The sequence below is a fragment of the Pinus tabuliformis genome, chromosome 6 (genome assembly GCF_031772625.1).
Source record: "Pinus tabuliformis cultivar Carrire ecotype Pingquan chromosome 6, CPIR1, whole genome shotgun sequence".
NCBI classification, from domain to species: Eukaryota; Viridiplantae; Streptophyta; class Pinopsida; order Pinales; family Pinaceae; genus Pinus; species Pinus tabuliformis.
In genome coordinates, this window is record NC_142292.1 from 216,223,287 (window position 1) to 216,248,187 (window position 24,901).

Genomic DNA, 24,901 nt, shown 5'->3' on the forward strand with positions numbered 1-24,901 from the left:
CTTCCTTCTCCAAATTCTAAGTCCTCTCCTTGGCCACAAGCCTTCATCCGTTTGCTAGTATGATATTGAAACTTATTTTAGTGAAGTGACCAATGGAATGGTTGATTAAAACTCAATTAATTGTTAATCTTACAATAATAATTAATACCTAGCTCTTTCTCAATACAAACGTACGTGCAACCAAATATACATTTCTAACAAATTCTCTTACATAAGGATGCATTGTCTTGATTCCCTCTCTCTTTGTCTTGATTCAATGTTGCATGGAATGTATGTTGTGCATGTGTGATCCATACATTGTCTCTATGCATATATTTTGGCTTTTAATAACTTTAGCCCTTATATTTGCTTATAATTTTTCTATTTTCCAAGCAGAGAAGGCCATGAGTTTTCCATTGGAATGTAATTATCAATTATGTTTTCTCCTTGCTAAATCATGGTTGATCATGACCATCACCATGAACAACCATGGCCTAAGTGGCTTTTGGAGGGACTCAATTCAACTTCTTGTCACAAGAGTGTGTGTTGACTCAATTCAACTTTATTTTGACCAAGGTGAGAAATATAAGCATAAAACAATGGTAGCGTAAGACATTACATAAATATTTTCTTCCTACATGTGAAAAGTATTTTGGCCCACTCCATGCACAACGCGGAAACTATTTATATTTATTAGTGTCAAAATTTAGCAAATGTCAATATACATTATTAAATAGAAATTCTTAATTCAAGTGTGCATATTCACTCGACTCAACTTTTTTTTTGGGACACAGGTGAAAAATATTCCTTTTTGTTTCCTTTATATGGAAAAAGTATTTTTCTCCACTCCCTACCGAACAAAGAAAACTCTATATTTATTGATGGGAGACTCTACCAAATATCAATATACATTATTAAAAGAGATCCTCAAATTAAAGTGAATACTAAAATTATATTTATATAGGTAAATAATTAAAAAGGAAAAGCAAGTTACATTGTTAACACAAAAGAAACAATGTATCTCATTATTATAATTATTAGAATGGATTAAAATATTTTAAAAATTAAATTTATACATATTAATGGACCGAAGAAGATGATAAATTTTATATGCATTTTCTGTAAATTACATAAAAATGTTATTAAAAAAAACCATACACATAAGAATGTTATTAAAGAAAAAAGTCACCATAGACATATGTAGAAAATATTTCCTCTTATATAATTGAAGTTACATATTACATTTCATTCTTTAAAAATTCACATAATAGATTTCATTTACTCTTTACCAATTTTACACAATATTCCTATAAGATCTTGTTTTCTTAGACCATTTCATAAAAGTGTTTAATTTTACACATTACGTAGATCATGCGAAAAAAAATATAACATTACACATTTATTTTAACATTGAGTTTTCAAATCACCATTATCAATCCATTAAATATCCACCTTTTGTATATAATGTTGGAGGAATGACAGAGAATGCTATTTTGATTATCGATCTGTGAGATTATTTATATCTTTCTTTGAAGTATTCACTTTAAATATTCTTTATTTTTAAACTACTTTTATATGAATTTTTTTTTAATTTAAAGTTAATTTAATAAAATATTTAGTACATTTTAATATATTATATTATACAAATTTATTTATTTTTAATTGATATTATTTGTAAATAGCACATATTAAATTCTCAAATAAAATTTAACTAAACGTGTAGATAATATATTATCTTATTTTGTCCATGATTTTTAGATAGATGGTGATTGGTGCTATGTTAAAGCACTCATTGATGTGAAGTCATTGATTCATCTCTAGTAGTCTGAGGTTCAATTCACTTTTGTCCCCAGTTTAATTCCCCACCCCTATCAGAGTAATATATTGGACATGTTGAAAATGTAAACGGGCCAAACTCTTATTTTAAAATAAATAATAAATAATACTCTTGATTCTTTTCACTCACATTAAATGATGATAAAGAGCTTGATACATCATGAACATAAAAAATTCTGATTCGTTATCATAATTCAAATAGGATATAAAAAACAACATTTATTAATATTTTTTAATAAATTAATAAACTAATATCATTATTTAAATATTATTTTTCAAGAGCTAGTAATATTTGGTTTTAATAAATTAATTTAAATATTACTTTTCAAAAGCTAGCTGCCCATTACCTATTAATATTTTTAACAAATTAATAAACTAATATCATTATTTAAATATTCGCAAACATTTTTTTACTATATCTTAATTTTTTTAATTAATTTTACTTAAAATTTAATGAGAATTTAGAAATTTGTTAAAATTAAATTTGAAAATCTTTATGATGATGATGGTGGTGGTGGTGGTTAACGTCCATTGAGACCAAACTTTGGTTTATCAGACCTAAAGAAACGAATTATTTAGTTTGATTTAAGATTTTATTTCTATGCTCAAAAAGTTTCGAGAGAAGCCTCCTGAGCTCACTATAATTTTGACAACATAAAAGTCTAGGAAGGTCAGTATTGTAACAAAGATTTTGAAACTGAGATCTAATGTGGTTGTACACAAGCACTCTAAGAGGAAGTGATTTTCATCATCAATGTTCGTATTCTCACAGAGATAGCAGAACGTGTTTTAGGAACTGCCGAACGACCTGTTTCACTATGGAGCTCATGAGAGTTCGTTGTAATCTTGGCTGTATTAATTTTCTTCTTTGAGCTAGTTAAATAGAGAGATACTTTTGATCTTCTAGGGTGAGGTTGATGACCTCCTTATAATATGTTAATTTTCTTTTACCTGCTAAATCTTTCTCACACCACATTTTTTCTTTGAACTTAGAAGTAACAATATTTTTAATGTTATTAATGTTTTGCAATGCAACATTCTTGTCGATCTCCCAATGGTTTAACCAGGCCCTGGTGTCTTTATACCAACCTCGTTTGAGCCTTAGGTGGTTTTGGCTGGAATTTAAAGCTAGCTTAGGAAGTCTATGGTCTCCTATGTTATTGAGTTTGTGCTTGTACAACAGAAGCCTAGTCATAGCTAGGCTCTTGATAGGGGAAAGACCCACTTCTATAAGGAGACTAGGATAGGGTGTGTTGCTTTTAATTTTAAGGTTATATGTTATAAAACGCTTCTGGATTTGCTCAATCTTTCTCCAGTATTCTTTAGTGATGCTACAACCCCAAACCTCACATCCATATAAGATAACTCGAGTGACTAAAGTTTCAAAGAGGAACTTTTTTCTATCCCACATTACGAGGTTTATTGTTTTACAATTATTTTCAAGACCAAAATAAGCTTTTCATCCCCCATTAATCCTTTTCTCAATTCTATAGTTCCAATTGAGCTTGTGATGAATATCAATTCCTAGGGACTTGTAGGAAGACACTTCCTCCAAGTTACTATTGTCATACATAAAATTAGCGTAAGTGTCCTTGGATTTGATAATCATAACTTTTGTTTTGTAAGTGTTAACAATCATACCCATGGTAGAGCAGAAATCCTTAAGTATAAGTTGCTTATCAAGATCAGATGGGCACCTTGTGAGAAGAACAATATTGTCAGCGTAGAGAAGAAAGATGATGACTATCCCATCTAAGATCGTGCCTACACATACTGCTTCCTCTGAACAACCTTCTAGCTTGTCGATGTAAATGCCAAATAGGGTAGGGGAGAGGGGGCATACTTGTTTAACTCCGATATTACACTTAATATCTTTTGAACCACCCCTCATTGCTCTTTAACTTGGAAATTATTCTCATATAACCTTATAGCGGCAGCTCTCAACTCAAAAGGAACCTTTAACTCTTCTAATTTGTTCCAAAGGTTGCTTCTAGGAACTGTATCGAAAGCCTTTCTAAAGTCCACAAAGCAACAAAAGAGATTGGATTTATCATTGTGGCATTCCTCCACAATGATCCTAAGTGTAACGAGGTGGTATGTTGTTGAGTGCTACTTTCTAAATCCTGGTTGGCCTTTAGCCCACTTACCTTCACTTTCGAGCCATATGCTCAACTTCCTTTCCAAAATAATACCAAATAACTTAGTTAGGAGAGGGCTAAACATAATTGTTTCATAATTAGAGAGGTTATTTGTATCCCCACTTTTAAAAATAAAAATAATAAAACTTTGTATTCAATCATTTTTATATTTATTTATATATTAAAAATATATTTTAAATAAGAAATAAAATTTCTAAACAAAAAATTATATCATCAAATTTCAATTAAAAATTCAAATCATAAAATAAGTTAGACTATTATTTTGTTATAAGAAATTTAATTCCAACAATGTCTTGACAATCGAAACTGCCAAAACTGGTATACAGCTGGTGACTGCGCTTTTACATTTATCTGTATTTATTTTTCAACAATTAAATCAAAATACAGTACAACAAATAGTGTATAGAAAAACAACATTTCAATTTGAAAAGTGATGAGCTTAAAGACATCCAAAACTTATAGGAATATGTTAGTATCTGTCTTTTCAAAAGCAGATGTTTCCATAAACTATTTTAATCTCGTACACATTAAAATATCATTTCATTGAATGTTTCATGGCCGTGGAATACATAATCACTGACTCGGAATATCATTTCATTGAATGTTTCATGGCCGTGGAATACATAATCACTGACTCGGATTGGATATGTATCGGGTGTTTATAAGATGTCTTCTCCAACAGAACGGAAAATTGCAACAGGCGATATTCGGCTTCCATTGGAACATCGAAAATAGAGAATTGATTCTGAGAATTAATAGTTGTAGCCTTCATGTTTCACAGTTTTGTCTTGTCTGGTGTTTAATGTGTTCGCTGTTTTTTGTCGCATATAACCAAATATTCTAATTGTTTTGAACTCGTGATGAGGCGTACTGAAACGTGATAGCTTCCTACCGCACTTAATGGCGTTTATGTATTCAAACTTTTGTCCTCTATGGCGTTTTTGTATTCACACTTTTGTCTTCCCTGCTGTTTTTTAAGCATATGGCCAATCACCTATTTTTGTTGAACTCGTGTGCATGCTTAGCTGGTAACCATTATTACCACGCGTCCTGAATCCTGATAATTCCCTTTTGATTAAGGGAGAATCTCTCCAACCTCTCACGTCTTCCAGAGCATGCGATAATTTATTAATGAGAAGGAAAAGAAAAGAACGCCCAAAACCGAGAATCTTGGAGTGCATAGGTTTTCCATCCATGAAAAGGAAAAACCTCCGGAGAGCCTACCGTTTGTATAGTTTGTTTGTGTTTGAGTTGAGCTGAACTTATTTTGATGGTAGTTGAAATAGTATGAAATTGTATGTATAGTTTGTTTCTGTTGAGCTGAGCTGAACTTATTTTGATGGTAGTTGAAATGGTATCAAATTGTATAGTAGATTTAAGGGAATATTTTGGAAGACAATTACTATTCTATTTTAAGATTTTAGGATGAGAAGGATGTTCATTAATTTGATATAAAAAATAAATCAATTGTCATATGTTATAAATTGTTGAAGAAATTATTATATTTTTTTAAATATTATTAAATTGGTGCAATCATATGAATTAATAAGTATCAATCCATAATAAACATCAAAACCCTTACTTTATTTATCTCAGGATGCTAATGTTTAAAAAATCATAAAAACTAACTAAATTATAACTTTATTGTTGTTATTATTATTATTATTATTATTATTAATTATAAAGAGAATTAATATATAAGTTAAACATATATAATTGTGCCACTCATATAAAATTTGTGAGAGAAATAATATATAAATTAACTATATATATGATTGTGTCACTTATATAAAAAGCTCCTATTAATGATTCTCTTCCATATAATAATAAGTGGGGTCTTATGGAGAAATACTTGTTTCCTTCATTTGCACTCAACACACCACATTATGTATCCAAACTTACATGTAAATATAAAATGTGCAAGAATCACCAGCGCCATCCATGGCTATAATGGAGAACATATAACACACAACTACAAACAACTTGACATATGAAAACAACATCAAAGGTTTGCTACACGCATTCATTTTGTATACACTTGGTATTAATAACATTAATGAAGCCATAACCACTACTCTGTGGGAGTTAATTCTCAGATTATATGAATGAGATTTGGGGGTTGATATGAGTTATTGGGCATGACTTGAACTTATCTCGTCGTTTCTCAAGGGCCGCATCTTCATTGTAATTAGCATTCACTTTGCCTCTCGTAAGAGGATTGAGCTCAGAGCCTTACTAAGAACTTCCCCATGTGAACTTGCAATGGTTGAAGGAAACTAACAACAACATCAACACATGTATGGGAACTATTTTGATCTTTGCTTGCATTGTTGGCAACCATTTTGTAAAATTTTGGATTGTTTTGGTCAATTGAGCCGTATGTTTGGAATTAAGCCCACCAAAATATCCCTCCAGGTTATTCCCTTCCTTGTTCATTCTTTTCCATGCCTGTTCATGATCAAGCCATTGCTATGATTAGTTCTAACTTGAGATTCTATGCTTGTTCTCTTAGTAGCCTTTCACTAGCCTTGTTATAACTACAAATTTGGAAGCATGTATAACCACACCTTCCTTGGTTCTAGCTATTACCTCATGTGTCATTCTATCTTTTTCTCCACCTAGGCATCCCACCTCACATTCATAATGATGTATGAATCAAGTCATAACCTTATTCGTCAAGCTTAAAACATTACCTGTTTCATGTTCCCTTGCTCTCAAGACTTGAAATCACATGTCAAAAAATGTTCATTGGCAGACAAAGTTTTAGGGACACACTTGAGTAGCCATGGTAACTCGACCTGTCAACCTTTCTTGAGATATTAAGTGTCAAGGCCCCTCCTCTTACTAGGCCTCACCAAGATCATTTTTCATTTGAGTTCCCTTTGTTGACCATTACATGAGTTTCACATACATAATTAGTTAACACCCAATTGTCAGCTCAAAAAAAAAAATGACCTTCTAACAACATATCACTTGGGAGAAATAATTCATGAAAATTGAGTTTGGCCACCCATGAACTATTATAACTCATTTTTAATTTTTCTTTCACATCCCTATTGACTAGATTGAGTTGTCTAATCAAGTCAAATATTCTCTCCTTGTATGTTTTTTGATCATAAAAATATTTGGTCTCATAGATAATCATTATTTACATTGACATCAAAAATCATGGTCATAAAGAAAAGAAAATAATAAATAAGGTGTTATTGTCCCCTTTATGTGATGATATCTATGCATGGCCTTTACATATTTATGGAATATATTTACTATATACTTTAGCACTCTTTTTTTATCAACAGTTGCAAATATTTCTTCCCACATCATATACATGTTTTCATATCATTATCTTCTTTACATTCAAGTACAATATGCTTTTATTTTTCTATATATCTCCCTCTTGTGTGTACAAATACTTTAGCATTTGCATGCGATATGGTTTTAAATTTTCCTTATTTTTATCATATATATATAAATATACATGATGGATTCATGATAAGATCATTTTGATTACAATGCAATATGATATTTTTAAACAAATGTTCAAGATGAAATAAAAGGGGTGGAATAAGAGAATTATCATGACATGGAGACACAGTAGAAATAAGAAAATCCGATTTTCTATTCATTTCAATGAAAATTTATAGGAGTTTAACTAGTTAAATCAGATTAGTCACTTTTATCTTGGAGTTTCCCCTCCTCATACACTACATCTATCTCAAAACATGTTGCTACCTCACCCAAGCATAGTGTAGTTTTCTTCTTAGTAGTAGTCACTCCAAAACGATGGATGGGAAATCAGTCTCACCAATCCTACCTCAAAATTTTCTCATTGGCCCTCCTTCTCTCATAATCTTGTACATCCTATTATTTCCGCCCCTCAAATACCCTTTGCTAGACTATAATGCTACATCACTTTTCACACATTAGCCTCTTGACTTTCATGCGTAATTGGTAGTAGGAGAACTACATGCACATGTTATGCTTATACACTCCCCTTATAAGGCTAGTTCATCTCGTCCTCATTTTGATTTCCCTACAGTTCAAGAGGAAGGGAAGAGAGAAATTTACTTTACATATACGCATTAGGAGACAAAAGGAGAAAGAAAAAAGGAAGAAAAGAGGCTTTCATGTTGGGCTAAACAAAGAATATATTTGGAGCTCACTCGATTTTATTTTATCGTTTTTACTTTTCTTTACCTGAAATATCTCATAATTTGACATTGATCACTTTAGGACAACACTTTACTACATTAATGGTACATACTTTGATGATGATATATTAGGGCAGACACAAGATGGTTTTATATGCTTGATTATTTATATGTTCATGGTTGATGGCTCAATTTATGTACATGGTTATGATGGTGGTGTTAGTGTTAATTCCAAGTTTTAAATTTTTTATGGAGTTATAAGGTTAATGTGTATATTTCATGTACATAGTCGAGGAGCCCACCTATTTTTTAAAATTATATTAATTTTAAAAAATAATCCTTCCTAAATATTTTCTCCTGATATAAAGAAAAGATATTTACCTTAACACACATTTAGTTTTTTTTTTCCCTCCAACTACTTAAGGGAGGTATACAACTAGATTGAAATCAAGGAAGAGAAGGAGAAAAAAAACTAGTGAGGAGAGGTATGCATGAATTTTAAAAGTTGTCAATTTTTACTTTGATTTATTATTTAAAAAATATTAGATCTTATCAATATGGTGACAACATAAATGCTTTTAATAGTGACAAGGAGTAACGTGAGCTCATCTAGTTTTATGGTCCTTTTTCGTAAGAAACATCATTGTCCAATCTTATAAAAAAGAGACCATGTTTCCTAGCATTGTATCTGCTTTATTTTTTGAAATTTTAATGTTAATTGTATGAATTTTGTTACATAATAGACATTTCAAGTGATTTATGGTCCTGATTTTCACATAAATTAACTGAAACAACAAGTTGTACTTTCACTTTGCAATAAAATTAGCATTCTTTACAGCGAAAATTTTTAGCATGCTTTCTCCAAAGAATGTACCATATATTTTTTTGTTTTTTCAAGGTAGATTTTTTTATATTTATTGCAGATACTTATTATTAAAATGTACGTCATGTTTAAAATGTGTAATTGTATAGTCTTATGGTTGATAGGGTGTGACTTTTAAGGAATCTACATGCAAAGTTATTTCTTATTTACGGACACTTTGCTTTAATTCTAGTTTTTGTTTATGGACAACAACTGTATGTAGTCATCTATACAACTTCTTTTCAGTTTATTATACTTTGGTAATTAATTTTCATAGATTTTATTGTACAATTCTGCCATATATATTTTTCTTTCTTTTTATTTGTAAAAGCATAATGTAAAGGATTGTAACATAACTTGTAGGAAATAAACTCTGGGTATAGTCCCATTACCTCACCAACCTAAGTGAGATTCAAGGGTGTTAGCAGTTAATCTTACAAGTTATTCTCATCAACATACTTTTGGAAACAATATTATGGATGTTTATTCGCATATCCCCAGTTCATTAATATTTTTATCCATGTGACCATTCAATCTCCTAATGAACGAGATATTCCAATTTAATTACATGATAAAAGGAGTATTTCAAATTCAATACTAAATTTTATCCTTGATAACACACATACTCTTGCTAAAATAGAGGAGTCTTGGGCCATAATATCTTGAGATATTGAATTGCAACAGATAAGAGAAGACATAGAAAATATCCTCAAGGATCATGCTAATCATAAATATTTGGCTTATGACTACTTAGTCTCATGTTTTTAGAAGGATTCATAGATTACTCATTGAATATACACTCTTGGAAGAAGTACAAAGATGAAAGGAAATCCTTATTACCTAAGCTCAGATCCAATTTTATTAAGAATTTTTCTATTCATCTAGGACTAGTTTACGTTCTCAAAGAATCATGCCATGAATGCAAGTGTCCTCTCAATCTATTCCCTCTTCCACATCATCTTCATCAACTACCTCATCTCCTATTCAAATTAGTCGTCTCTACTCTTCATTTAATCCTATTCAATCTACAACAAATCGTTCCAAAGTGATCAAGAAGTATGAGATATATCAATGTGAAGAAGACCTAAATGCCACTCCTTAGCATGTGACTTCTCCCTTGAATCTTACAGCGACAAAGAGTCCTTGTCTAAATTTAAATATAACCTCCCTAAATTCTGAGGCAATGGCACTATCATGGCTAATGAGCACTTAATCGAATTTTCTAATGCATGCCACAACATATGTGCCAACAATAATGACATGTGCATGTGGTTGTTTACGAATTCCCTAAAAGGAAGAGAAACTGCTATTTCTTTTGAGTTCCTTCCTAAATCCTTCTCCACCTAGATGGAGCTCTGTTATTGTATTAAATCCACTTATGTCCAACCTCAAATAGCTATGGATCTCCTTCGCAATATAATAATTTTTCCTATACCAAATGTAAGACCATAAAATATTTCAGTATTCATTTCACTAAGTTATATAATTAGATCCCAAAGATTTTCAAGGCACAAAACCAAGTTTCCATTATGCACTACTATATCACCTTACCCCCAACTTACTCTCATAGATTAGAATAAAAAAATGTCGATAACCTAGGATCTACCCTTCAGATATGCTTGGAATAAGAAGAACAATTATGTCACACTAGTCTTCCACTTGAAAATGCGGTAAATCAATCCAATATATCTTATATTCTTCAACTCATGCAGGACATGAATAATAGATTAATTTCTTTAGAAAATAAGGTCATGGCACAACCACCTATTAAAGCTTCTACTTCAATAGACATTAGAAACCCTCCCTAGGTATATCATGTTAATGTCCTTGTCTCACGACCATGGTGAAACTTCTATGAGGAGTACCATGGGGAAAAGACCTATGATGTTAAGAAGTGTATCAAGGAGAAAATTTTTGGGAAAAGAACTAATCCCACGGTCGATACCTTATATTGGTAATATGAGGACAAAGTCATTATCGATAAAATCAAGAGCACTTTGAGAGCTCGTAATGCCAAAAATCAACCATCTAGGGAGGCTAATAGCTAGAAAACCTCATATGTCTCCTCATTACATCTAAATGTAAATTCTTCCACTTATTCCTCATTAATTGCTCCTCATTTTAATATTTTAAAGAATATGACAAGCAACAAGGATGATGGTACATTACTTGATATGGTTGCAATTCCCAAACTACAGTAGAAATTGTAGAAAATACTTGAAGGGAAAATACCTACTCCTTTTAATTTCCTTGAGAATCATACCAAATAGGATATTCAAAAAGATAAAATATTCATTGTAAATAACTCCCAAAAATTTATTAAAAATCCTACATTTTACGTCTCAATGGAAGGGTGTGATATGATCTCTCATTGTTGTCTAGCTGATGGCAGGTTAGGGCCCAATGTCATGCCTAAAGTGATTATGGAGGAATTAGGTCTACAATGTTCTGAAGAGAAACCAAAGAAGATGGTAACTTACAATAATTTTCAAAAAATAACCATTAGGTGATATTAAGTATGTTAGATTGGTATTATGTGCTCATTATAAAATTCACACAACCTCTAACATCCAAGTTATGGATATGCCAATGAGAAATTATTCAATTATTCTTGGTAGAGACTAGCAGAGAAGGACATGTAGATACTTGTCCTTAGATGTTATGGACAATACCCTTCCCAAATATGAAAAAAGGATTATTGTCGTGAGGGAAGGGAGAATCTCATTATACATTGAAAATTTGTCTCAAACGCATGTTAAATATATAAAAGAAGAATTGGGTGTTTATTCTATTTTGTCCAAACAAGAGTCTCCTCCTCTTTACCCCATCAACCAAGATTATTGATTCTGGCATATGCACATTAATGGTGCATCCTCCAATGTAGGAAATGGTGTAGATGTTGTGTTATATTCACCTCTTTGTAAGATACACAAATTTTCCTTCAAAATGGAGTTTGAATGCACTAACAACATCATTTAATTTGAATCGCTACTTCTAGGCATTGAGCAAGCTCACACACTAGGTTGTAAGAATTTGGCCTCTTTTTCCATTTCTCAACTCACTGTTAACTTAATCAAAAGGGTGTATTCTCCTTCTAACAAATTAATCAAGATATACATTGAAGCCGCGTGGAAAAACATCTTTGAATTACTCTTTCAATATCACTCATATTCCTAGAGAATCAAATTCTTTATCAAAATGTTTAGTTATGTATGCATCTAGTCCCCAAAGGAAGCTTTAATATGAAATACCTAATTGTATTTTACGATCACTATATTAACGTCATTTCCCTAATAACAAAGAATACTAGAAATTATTCTCGAATGATAGGAGTATTTTCTCTTTCATTCAGGGGTAGCATGATGATAAAAAGGAGATCATTCCTCTTAAGGATAATAAATACCCAAGGGGTTTTTCTCCTCTTGAGAATTATTTCTATCCCAATGATGTATATAATAAAAAAGAGACATCAAAGGAGGAAACAAAATAAAAATTCACACACACACACACATGTTGCTAAAAAATTAAAAATCATGATCATATCAAATGTAACCATATCATTATCATATTCCACTAAGTATTTTACAACAAGCATGTATTTGCATGTCAAAATAGTCAAAATATATATATATTCCTTCTTTGCATCATACATATTCATTCATTTCTTTAATGAGTTATCCACCATAAATTCTCTTTTATATTTGAGTGTATTACTCACTAATCTAACTTTTTTCGACCATGATAGCACAAAATTCTAAGGTTTTTACAAAATCTCATGTAATGGAAGATTTCTTCATTAATCATGAACTTCTTGGCTATTTAATATTACATTAAATTTCACCTGATCGGGGTGTAACCTCATTGGAGATCCGCATGAGGATTGTCACCATGATTGATCGTTTAATCACAAGGGTCAGTGGACGGCCTCTCCCACACCCTCACATGCTCCTCCTCCTAAATGACATGAAGCGTCATAGATCGTAGTGGATCCACGACATGCGTTTTGGAAGACTATTAAAATTCTAGGTGGTGGTAGAGGAGGATTATATGTGAACATTTGTCTGGCAATCTAATTGGTGTTACCATTATCTTAGGAGGCCTGAAACAACTATTTTCTAGCTTGTGATGCTGGAACGCGGGGATGAAACTCCATAGCAGTATGTATTTGTTTGCAAATGGTGCAAATGGTCTAGTATGTTCTTGTTATTATCCTAATCACTAGGTTGGGGGCTGCAATTAGTGACTCTCCTTGCATTTGGAGGTGAAAAGGAACAATGGTGAATTAGAAAGTTTATATCATTACAAGCTCTGGATTTCATGACTATGTTATGTCGATATTTGTATTTTTTGGCGATTTGTTATCTTGTATGGGCATGATTCATGGTTTCCAGGTCATATTTATTGTCACTGATTACGCTACCTTTCCTCATACTTTGTATGCAATTGATATTTTGACCTACTTGGCCTAGTTCTTAGACCTTTTGCTTCTTATCCAACAAACCCTAATCAAAACCCTATTGAGATGATAACTAGCCTAAAACCCTAGTATTCTCCAGTCACTTCCATTGGTTGTGAGGATTGATTTAGAGGGAGTCCTCATTGATTTGGCAAGGCTTGCTTCCAAGTCCAAATTTGGTCTGAGGTTACCTCTTTGGTTTCCTTTCTTAGCCTTGGGAAAACTAAGGAGTGCTAACACAACCTCTACATAGTGGGACGAGTATCGAGTGTGGGTAGGTGAGAGCAAGTTGATGAAGGGTGGTTCGGCTTTGTTCATCATGGTGAAGACTCCTCCTAGTGGTGGTGCCTATGGGTGTGGAGTTTGTGGTCGCGAGAATAAGGGTAGAAAGGGAATGAAAAAGGTTTGACATCTAGTAGGCCTTCATGACAACATGGAATGAAAACGGATGTTGAGATTTTGCATAACACCATTCAGGACTATTGTGCAGGGACCCTGGTCAAGGTAAAGAATCTGATTTTGACTTGGGAGGCTGAATTAAATTTGAAATTCGAGATTGAACCATCGACGGAGGGTTGGAGTGATTTGATTCCAAACCCTAGTTACACACGTGGTCACCTCACTTTGTATGAACAATATATGTATCTTTTTTGGCTTATGAAATGTATTTTTGCTAAAGCAATGACTTCCTCTTTCAATATAGCTGCAAATGAGGATCCTAACCCGGGTCTCAGAGACATTCAGAAAGAAATCTAGTTAATTCAACTTAGGATACAACACTAGAATACTTGCCTTGGCCATATTGAGCATGACATTCCCTATTTGCCTCAATCCGAACTGCCGGCTCAAGTGAAAAATATCCTCTCTAGTGGAATCGTCAGATGACTAGCTGATGGAAAGTCATCTGATACTTTTTTTCTTATATTTTGATGTATATGTCAGGTATAATTATGTTTATACTTTTATGTTTAGTAGATGGTTTAAAAGCTATAAATTGTATAAGGGTTGGATAGATATAATTAGAATATTTATATTTTGGATGGCCTATAATGTGGTCCGGTGGCCAACAGACTTGGTTTCCCACTGGGTAGGTTGAGACCACCGAATGTTTCTTGTGTTTGTAACTTGCCTGATTATTGAAATGAATGAATGGAAAGGTACTGCCAAGCTTAGAAAACGATATTACATTAAATTCAAAATATATGAAAAAATTTAAAAAACATCTTGAATGATTCCTTACTCAATTCCTTCAACTTACCAACTATTATAGTATAGTTGATTTCCATGCTCACATTGTTGTATTGCTCTTTATTCCTAGGTGATGATTTTCCTGAATATTCCCAACCCTAGTTACACTTGTGGTCACCTCACTTTGTATAAACAATATATTTATCTTTTTTGGCTTATGAAATGTATTGTTGCTAACGCAATGGCTTCCTCTTTCAATATAGCTACAAATGAGGATCCTGACCCGATCTTAGAGAGATTCAGAAAGAAATCCAGTTAATTCAATATAGGATGCAACACTAGAATGCTCGCCTTGGCCACATTGAGTGTGACATTCCCTATATGGATCAATCCGAACTACCAAACTCAAGAGAAAAATATCCTGCTCTGGTGGAATCATCAGATCACTAGCTGATGGAAAGTCCTGTCTGATAATTTTTTGTTTATATTTTGATGTATATGTTGGGTAGAATTATGTTTATATTTTTATGTTTAGTAGATGGCTTGCAGACTATAATTTGTATAAGGTTTGGATAGACAGACTCATAATATTTATATTTTAGATGGCTTATAATGTGGTTTGGTGGCCAGCATACCTAGTTTCCCACTAGGCAGGTTGAGCCCATTAAACATTTCTTATGTTTTTAACCTGCATGAGTATTGAAATGCGTGAATGGAAAGGTGCTGCCAAGCTTAGAAAAAAATTATTACATTAAATTGAAAATATAAGAAAAAAGAAAAAAAAAATCATCTTGAAGGAATTCTTACGCAATTCCTTCAACTTACCAACTATTATAGTATAGTTGATTTCCATGCTCACATTGTTGTATTACTCTTTGTTCTCAACTGATGATTTTCCCGAGGATTCCATCTAGATTGTTCTTTAGCCTTCCTTGACACAAATTGTCTTTTCATTATTCTTGGGGTGTTTTATTATGACTAAAGGTGTTTCCTTATCTCAAATCCCACTTCAAATAAGCAATCTTCAATATGAAGATTCTAAGAAAAACTTGCACCTTTTCTTGATACATTATTTTATTCATTTATTATCTGTTAGTTAAATTAATTAGAACACATTCCACATCAACTTATTTATAATTTAGAAGCCAATTTGTTTCACTTATATATTCATTTTCAATATCTAGTAAGAATCATTAAATTAATCAAACATTCTCAAGTTTATATATAATTTTTACATCTCAACTCTTTTATACCTACTAAGACATTAGCAATGAAGATAATCAAGATTTCCCCCCTATAATTCCATTGCATAAGATGGAATCCAAAGCAATTGCGCTAAATTTATGCTTAAGTAGTTATGATAAGATGGATTTCCATTTCCTCCTAGATTCATCATGTTACTCTTCATAATGAAAACACTTTGTAAGACTCAATTAGTGTCCAACATATTAGCCATGCGAAATCAAATTTAAACTTGTAGATCAAATCAAATCTAAAAATATCAAAATACTTAGTTGATATTTCTTTGTTCACAACTTTGGTTCCTTATTCTGATCATTTTACTAGTTCATTTACATGTGACTATATTATAATGAAACTTTCAATGGTTGTAACATCCAACATCCATTGGGATGATCTTAGTTTCACGAGTTAGTACTAATTGTGTCCTTTCATCTACTTACCTATCCATTTCATGTGCATATAATAAATAGACACTCACATTATACATTCAACCATGCATTGAAATAGGGCCTCAATTATGCACACTAACATGCTTGTGCAATTCACACACACACACACACACACACAATATTTCATGTATATTTGAAAAATGTAATAGCTACCTACCTTATGATAGCTTATAACCATTCAAATTAAATATCTCATAGACATAAGAATAATATTTTGTCATCTTTTATATGGTAGCAAACAACAAGAAATCATTTATTCCAAGTGGAATGGAATTATCAAGTGACAATTAACATCACCTAGAGGATAGCTAGCTCAAACTCTTGATTTATTTTCCATTCATGCATTCATACCAATGCAAATATTAATTTTTTCTCTACATAAAATTCTTATCAGATTCCCTCTCAACATTTTGAGGATAATAAAACCATACCTACATGATTTTTAGTAGTTGTTGGATGCTACCTGACTAGTTGGTATCTTGGGGAGGGTTGTTGCATTCCTCCTTACCAATATGTAAACTAATAGTTTGTTGTGTAGCATAATCATTAGTTTCTCTATCCCTATGGTCAACTTGTTTATTTTTATGTTTCAACAATAACCACTGTTAGTCAGAATAGCCATCTTACGACAACAAACTACTCCAAGTCTTCATTCATGCCATATGTACGTTTATTTAATTTTGTATGCATCCAACATGTCTATATACACCAAGTATGCCATTTTGATAATTTCTATCAGTGCATAGGGATTTTTAGCTATTTAATCTCCTGCAAATCCATCATGCCCATGCAGCTTATTTATTAAAATATAACAAGCATTTCAAAACTTGATGAAAAATATTTAATAGAGAAAGAGATGAGTTGAGATATTGCCCGCATAATTATGGTTATGTCACTTGGTCATGTGCTTCTAAAATTATTATTTTATTGAGTTTTTCAAGGAGGTCTAGTTAGCATCTTGATTGCATCCTCACAACTTTAGCAAATAGCATCAACTGAATTCCTTATTGACTATTTCTTCAATATTTTTGTCTCAATCTCTTGATAATGATATTCTACACATCTCATGAAACATGTGACACTCCTTTTCCAAAATTCTTGGATTTATACAACCATTTTACTATACCCAGTGATCCTATTTTTCATTTGGTATAGCGTTACTACTACACTCTTTTCTTTGGAACCTTTTCGCTATGATATACCTCTGATCCATTACTCTAGGAATTTTGTCTATCTAGTTAATCTTATGAATTTCATTCTATCATCTTGTTCTATATATGACTCATCTAGGTCTAATGCTTTTTAAAAATTGTATCTCTTTGGTCCATTTCCTATCGAATCCAATTCTAGTGTTAAACTTCTTCTCTTATACCACTCTATCACATACTTGATCCCTTAATGTTGGATTAAGGTTATGGGGCATAGAGAACTTCCCTTCAAGGTTGATTTATGGAGATGTGGTTACCAAAATTCCTCTTCCTTCAAACTCCTTAAAATTGATTTCTAAGGCTACCATCATATTTTTCTCATCAAGAGATTTCCAATGATATAATTTCATCTAAATCTAAGCTTCAGACATAAATTTATGCCCAATTAAAAATATGTCTTCCAAAATCCACATCAGCATCTCTACCATTCCATGTGGCACATGTGTGGGAGTCATTTTCGTTGTTTCACAACCTCATAAGGACGCATTTTCATCCATACCACTTTTTCTTCCACCTAAACAATGTTGGACACGAATACATATCATTTTGCATATCATCATGCCCATTGACACCATGTTAACATGCAACATTACATAGACCTACCACATCAACATGTCTTATATGAAAGTACCATGTAACATTCCATGTATATACCTTATCAAGTTCTATAAGTATCAAGAGGGAAAATCAAATACGGAGATCCAAACCTTTTGATACATATTCTTTCAATGCTTAGTCGCCGAAAGGCCCAATATTTGTTATCGCAATATGTTGAAGTCTTGATACTTGATACTAATACTAATCGTCCAATAACTATTGTAACCCGCTTTCCATCTACTCATGGTTTAGGTTCTATTAGTATCAAGGGTTGTAGTGGTAACTACTTTATGTATTATGTGAGACCTAATTGCTTGATAACACAATAGTCGATAGTGGATTAATGGATTGTCTACTAACAAGAACTTCTTTTTATACTGACATTTTTAGGTCTATTCACTATTAGGGATTGCATTAGTATCCATTCAAAATATTTCCTTATCTCCCAAATGTTTATAAATAAACATTGATAGATAAAGAGTCGATGCATTATGGTTGATGATAAGAAATACTCAAGCCTTCAAGCAAAGAAGAACCTCTAAGCATTCTCATTCAGAATGGGGATACAATCAAACTTGTACTTATCCCATAACTAGATTGAGAAGGGAAATTCACATTATTGAATACAAAAAGTGATATGAATGTCTAGTCAACATATAAATTCCACTTCACAACATCTCTCATAAGAAACATTCAATTTAAATAAATACTTCTATATACAAAGGTCATAGATGAGGAAATAATAGCTAACAACCAGGCTTAATTAGACATTTTCCCAACTCTTCATTAGAAACATAATCAATAAAGCATCATAAAAACTTTCAACTCATTATTACAAACCTACATAATAAACCATCAAAACAACTTTTGTGTCATCATTACAAACATATATAGCTATCCAACATCGAAAAATCATCTAATACAAAATAGTGATTTCATTTCATTAACATAAATGTAGATACACTTATCTAGCACTCTTAGGTTTTGTGGAAACCAAAAAAGGAAGATTCACTCTCCATCCAACCATAAGCTCAGCTACATGGTAGTATTTCTTGTAGCTAGACACCCTCGAACCAAAGCTAAAGCATTAAGGGAATTCTTTCTGCAGGGATCTATAGAATTCAAAATCACGGTCGAGGACTTGAAGGAAATTCTCCATCACATGTAAGAATCAATAATTTTCTCTTTAGTTATTAATTTTGAGCCTAGAACTAGAACAAAGTATGGCCACTATGGGCCTACACAACACAAAATGTGATCCCTTCATTATTCTAGTAGCCCTTTGGTGCTTCCCCATTTTTCCAATGCCTCACATGCTTGAACATAACAAATCAATCAAAATTTCCTGTTGTCACTTTGACACATATCAAATTCATCTTCACTGAGTTAAAATCATAATTCCACACAAGTTTTCTATGGCTCAATGCGTTTTTAGTCACCCCATTTTAGAGTAACACTCACAGCCTCAAGTGTGTTTCAACATTGTTCCCATAAGTTATCTCTAGTTCTCTTACACATATTTGATGGTTCTCTTCACTCAACCACAATCTTCTTTAGCTTCTCTTTCTCATCCACATGAGTTACTTCCCAATCATGCCCTCTCTAATTGCATAAGAAACTAGGGGTCATATCTTGGATTGCATAGTGAATTTTGGAAGGCTATAGATGAGTACATAACCCATACATCTAGAGCAATCTAATACCACTTCCTCATTATTCTCATAGCTATGGACAATTGGGTAGTCCAACTATATTGTTTAAAGATCTAGATAAATGATTTAGGTAGATAGGAAACCTTCCGAGTCCCCATTACAACTTTTCCCTCAGGAAAGATCCCCTCTCAAGGATTGGGTTCTATGTTTTATGCTCTATTATTTAACTTTGATATATTAAATAAAGATAAATATTACATCAATTGAAATACAGAAAATAATCCAACATGATCATGCAAAGATTAACAACCTTAATTACATATTACAAAATGTGGGGATCTAAAGTGGTGTTACAACAAAGTCTAGATATATATTTTCAAATTATGGAGTAGGGGTGGGATGGAGGGTGGATTGCAAGGAATATGATAGATATATCTATTAAAAATTTAGAAATAACAACAAATTTGATACCAAATTCTATATATTGTACTTCCTTCTCCAAATTTTAAGTCCTCTCCTTAGCCACAAGTCTTCATCCTTTTGCTAATATGCTATTGAAACTTATTGTAGTCAAGCAAGCAATTGGATGGCTTACTGAAACTCAATTAATATTTAATATTACAATAAGAACTAATACCTATTACAAATACACTTGCAACAAATATATTTTTCTAAAAAAATTCTCCAACATAAAGATGCATTCAATTGACATAGTTTGTATGCACAAGTTTTGGCTTTTAATAACTTTAGCCTTACATTTTCTTATACCTTTTTTTTTCCAAAGCATGAAGTGGTGGCCATCTGTTTTCCATTAAAATGTAACTATCAGTTATGTTCCCTCCTTACAAAAATTCTGGTTGAAGCATGGCCTCAGTGGCCTTTAGAAGGTAATGAATTTATTTAGGTTTCACATCTTGCCACAAGGGTGCATATTAACTCAAATCAATTTTATTTGGACCAATATTAGAAATGTAATAGTCATAGCATAGGACATGACATCAATATTATTCTCTATTGTTTCCTCCTACATGCAAAAAATATTTTGCTCCATTACATGCACAACTAGGAATTTTTTTTATATTTATTAATGTAAAACTCTGCCAAATATCATTATACATTATTGAAGAGAAATTAAGTGGATGTGAAGACTAATATTATATTTCTAAATGTTAACAAAATTAAAAAGCAAGAAAGTCACATGGTTAGCGACAAAAGAAACAATGTCTCTAATTTTAGAAACTTGTTGGAAGTGGATTTCTAAAAGAGAAAAACATTTTAAGTTGATACATGCTAAATGGAAGAAAGAAGCTAATGAACGTTTTTGTGATTTTTTTTTTGTAAGTTTAGGTGGTACCTTTATATTATTTTTTCAAAATAAGGTAGGCATTAAAAAATCAACATTCATGTTGAGATGGTCTCAACCTGCCCATAGGGAAACCAGATCTGTTGACCATCTGGTTGCACTGTAACCTATCCAAAAATGAAATTATCTAAGATTGTCTAGCAAATATATATGAACTTGAATGTATTTATGACCCCTATTGACCATGATCCTATATGAGATAAACCAAAAGACCATACTATGCATCTAGACATGACTAATCAACATAAAAGCCAAAATATGCTACTATATAGGGCTACTGATAAGAGGACTCGACTTGCACAGGGTCTTTAGCACTAGATATTGGTAGCTCTATCAAGGGAATAGATGGGATGTGCCTCTCAATGCGAGAAAGGCACATATTATGTTGTTGTACTTGGCACTGAATTAGCTGGAATTCTTTGTGAATCTCCTAAATATCTTCTAAAGGACTTGGTTTTCCTATTAAGGGAAACATCAAAGGTTTTTCTAAGAGTGTCTTCATTATCCAGAATAAATAAAGGGTCTACATGAATTGGGTACACCAACAACGATTATGCATTAGGTCTAGAATGATATCTCCAAAATCATTCATAATTTCTTGTTATGTTGGTTCCATGTGCTCTATAATCTCTTCTTCCCACTCGCTCATGGCTTGGTGGGCCTTAGGATGTGTATCATTTCTATATGATTTGGATGTTACAGAGACTGAATGGTGATTAATCCCTTGGCATCGACCCCTGGTGGGTCTCGACTGCCCATGGCCTCAACCTTGACCCCTCCCCCGATCGACGATTAAAGTTCTAATGTGTTGTGACACCAGTCACACCATTTCCTTAAATGCTTTGTTGTTGTATAGTCACCTGTGGGTTTTTATTGAATCAATCCTCCATCCCTAGTTGTTTGCAGCGAGGGTGATGTTAGTGTTATCAAGAGGATGACCAAGAGAAAGGAGCATGTAGAAAATAAAAACGAGTACCTACAGGGTCTAATGAACAATGTCCCTCGAATGAAAAAACATTAAACCACACACAAAAGAGTTGTTCCACTCCCTAGTCACAGGTTGTGCTAAAAAACTTACCCAAATTCAATGGAGATACCATTCTACCTAACTGAAAGATGCATAATGTAGAATGGGACTACAACCCACCGACCTTTCTAGACTTGACCAACACATAGATTGCATGCATAAGAGTAAGAGACTTAAAGTTAAAAATTTTCCATCAACCACTCTCTAGGTGTGGTGCCTATCCAGTGGTTTCAGGACCCTTTGGGAAAAAAGGGAGCGAAGAATTAAGGAAAGAGATATAGAGTCAAGCATCGAGACCCTAAAAAGGAGAATTGGACTAACAACCTAACCTCCAATAGGATAGAATATTACCCTATTACCAACAAACAAACCAACAATAACCATCCACAACCACATGCAACACATGCATTTCACATAAAACATTATATATAGAAAGTAAATGACCTAGACATACCCACAGAGACAAGGAGGAAGAAATGAGACCATGACCATGCAAGCGCGGACCCAGGTTTTGTGCTCACCTCCCGCAACTACCTTGGAAATTGACCCTTTCGACAAGTTACCTACAAAGAATAACTTTGTGTTATTTCTCAACAATTTACCACTTGCAAATGGGATGGTAGGCACCTGTTCCTTTACTTCCAAATGCACTCTTCTCTGGCTATCATATCCCTCTGATGTCCCACGCATGGAGTAGCCTGTGTTGGGTGGCCACACCACCCACCATTCTGTACTATCATTAACTGCATAACAACAAATCATATCGCACGATAACCCTTAACCTCTCTCTCACCCCAATCGAGGGGAACATTTTCGTGATTTTTATTTTGTGAATTTGTATGAATTTTATTTTATGAAGCTACATAATAATGTTATTAAAATAAAACACCCTAGTTGAATTAGTACATATAACAAATATGAATGTTGAATCTTTCCTTGTATATAATTTAATTTACATAATATATTTCATCTATTTTATCTATATATTTCTATACATCTTGTTTTCTTAAACTAATTCTTAAGATTGTTTAATTTTGCACAATGCATTACACCATTCCATAAAGAATATAACACTACACATTTATTTCAACTTAGAGTTTTCTACTCATCATTATCAATCCATTCAATATCCATCCTTTGTACATGATGTTGGAGGCATCACCGAAAATGCTATTTTGCTCAATGCATAGATGTGCAAGATTATTTATATCTTTCTTCTCTGTCTTTTAAGTAAGGAAACAAATTATTCACTTTAATATTAATTTTTTTAACTCTTCAACATATATTTTTAAAATTTAATTTAAAATTAGATTAATAAAATGTTTAATAAATTTGAATAATATTATATTCTGATTTTTTTTAATTCACCTTATTTATAAATAGAAAATGATAAATTCACAAACTATTATTTATTATATTAAATTTATTGAAATATATAAATATTATTCTATGTTAAAGTAATTAATAAGTAACACTTTTATATTTTTGGGCTTGGAGTAGGTCTTAAAATTATTTCTAATTTGCGGGAGAAAAAACCTACGTCGTCACGGACAACCAACTTGTTTTCCTTGAATAACAGTGATGAGTCAGCCTGTTACCCACCACTTGTGGGTAGTGTATATAGGAGAAATGTTTTCTCCTATATTGTCCTCAGACGGTAGCCAACATCCCTTTACAGCCACCAGATAGCTTGATGTGCCATTATCTCTGCTAATTGAGCCAACCATGTGGTCCCTCGCCCACATGAAGAGGCTAGCAAAGATTGATTAGGGATACTTAGCACACAAAATTCTAAATCTATTTATATCTTGACTCCATTAAGCCCAAGCAATAAGGAAATAATCCTCGTATCCCTTTGGTGGTTAAATTTCCCTCTCTTTTCTTCACTTTCGCCAATTCTAGGCCTAACCCGAGAAGGTCTCCTACGACATCAAATGAAATATTTTTTAGCCATCCAAATGCCTTCAAAATTGGTCCAAAACTGAGTTGGTGTGTTCTCAAGGGGTCCTCCAAATTTGAGCACAATACGATGGTGAAATCCTGAGATATCGCAAGCCCTAGATTGAGGATCATTTCTCTCCCTAGGCTGATTTTGGGTTAGTGTCCTCACTTGGATCACTACATTCAAATCTCAAAATAAAATTAGTTCTTTTATCATATTATCTTCCATATCTATATCAAGCCCTTCTTTGGTTGACTAACTCCATACCCTTGACCTGACCTAGTTTAGGTTCACCTAGGTTCTCTGCAGTCCTGCAACTTTATAACTCAAATTACAGAAGGACTACATAGAATCCATTTCTCCATAAGGATCCTGAAGTCTAAGAGGCCCCTTTTAAAGGCATATCCTCTAACCCTAGGCCAAGGTATCCACATATACCTTCTTAGAGAGCCCATCACCTTGCTTCTCAAGCAAGTAAGCTATTTAATTGAGTCTCTCTTATGAATAGGCTTTAGGAATCACTCCTTATCCAATCATTGATCCATTCATGATTGTGATTCCTCTTATACCAAGTCTCCTCGCTTCGGTGAAAGTCTGTAAAGAGCAGGGAGCCTTAGTTGAGGTGACATTGGTCTATCACTCCATTGTTGCCCCTTGACCTAGTACTTTCTCTATAGGATACCCTCCTAGGACCCCTACTAGTTTGAGCGGTAACATAGCCTACATTCGAGGATACCAACCATTGATGAATGTCCCCATATTTGGTTTGATAATTGAATTATAATAGGTT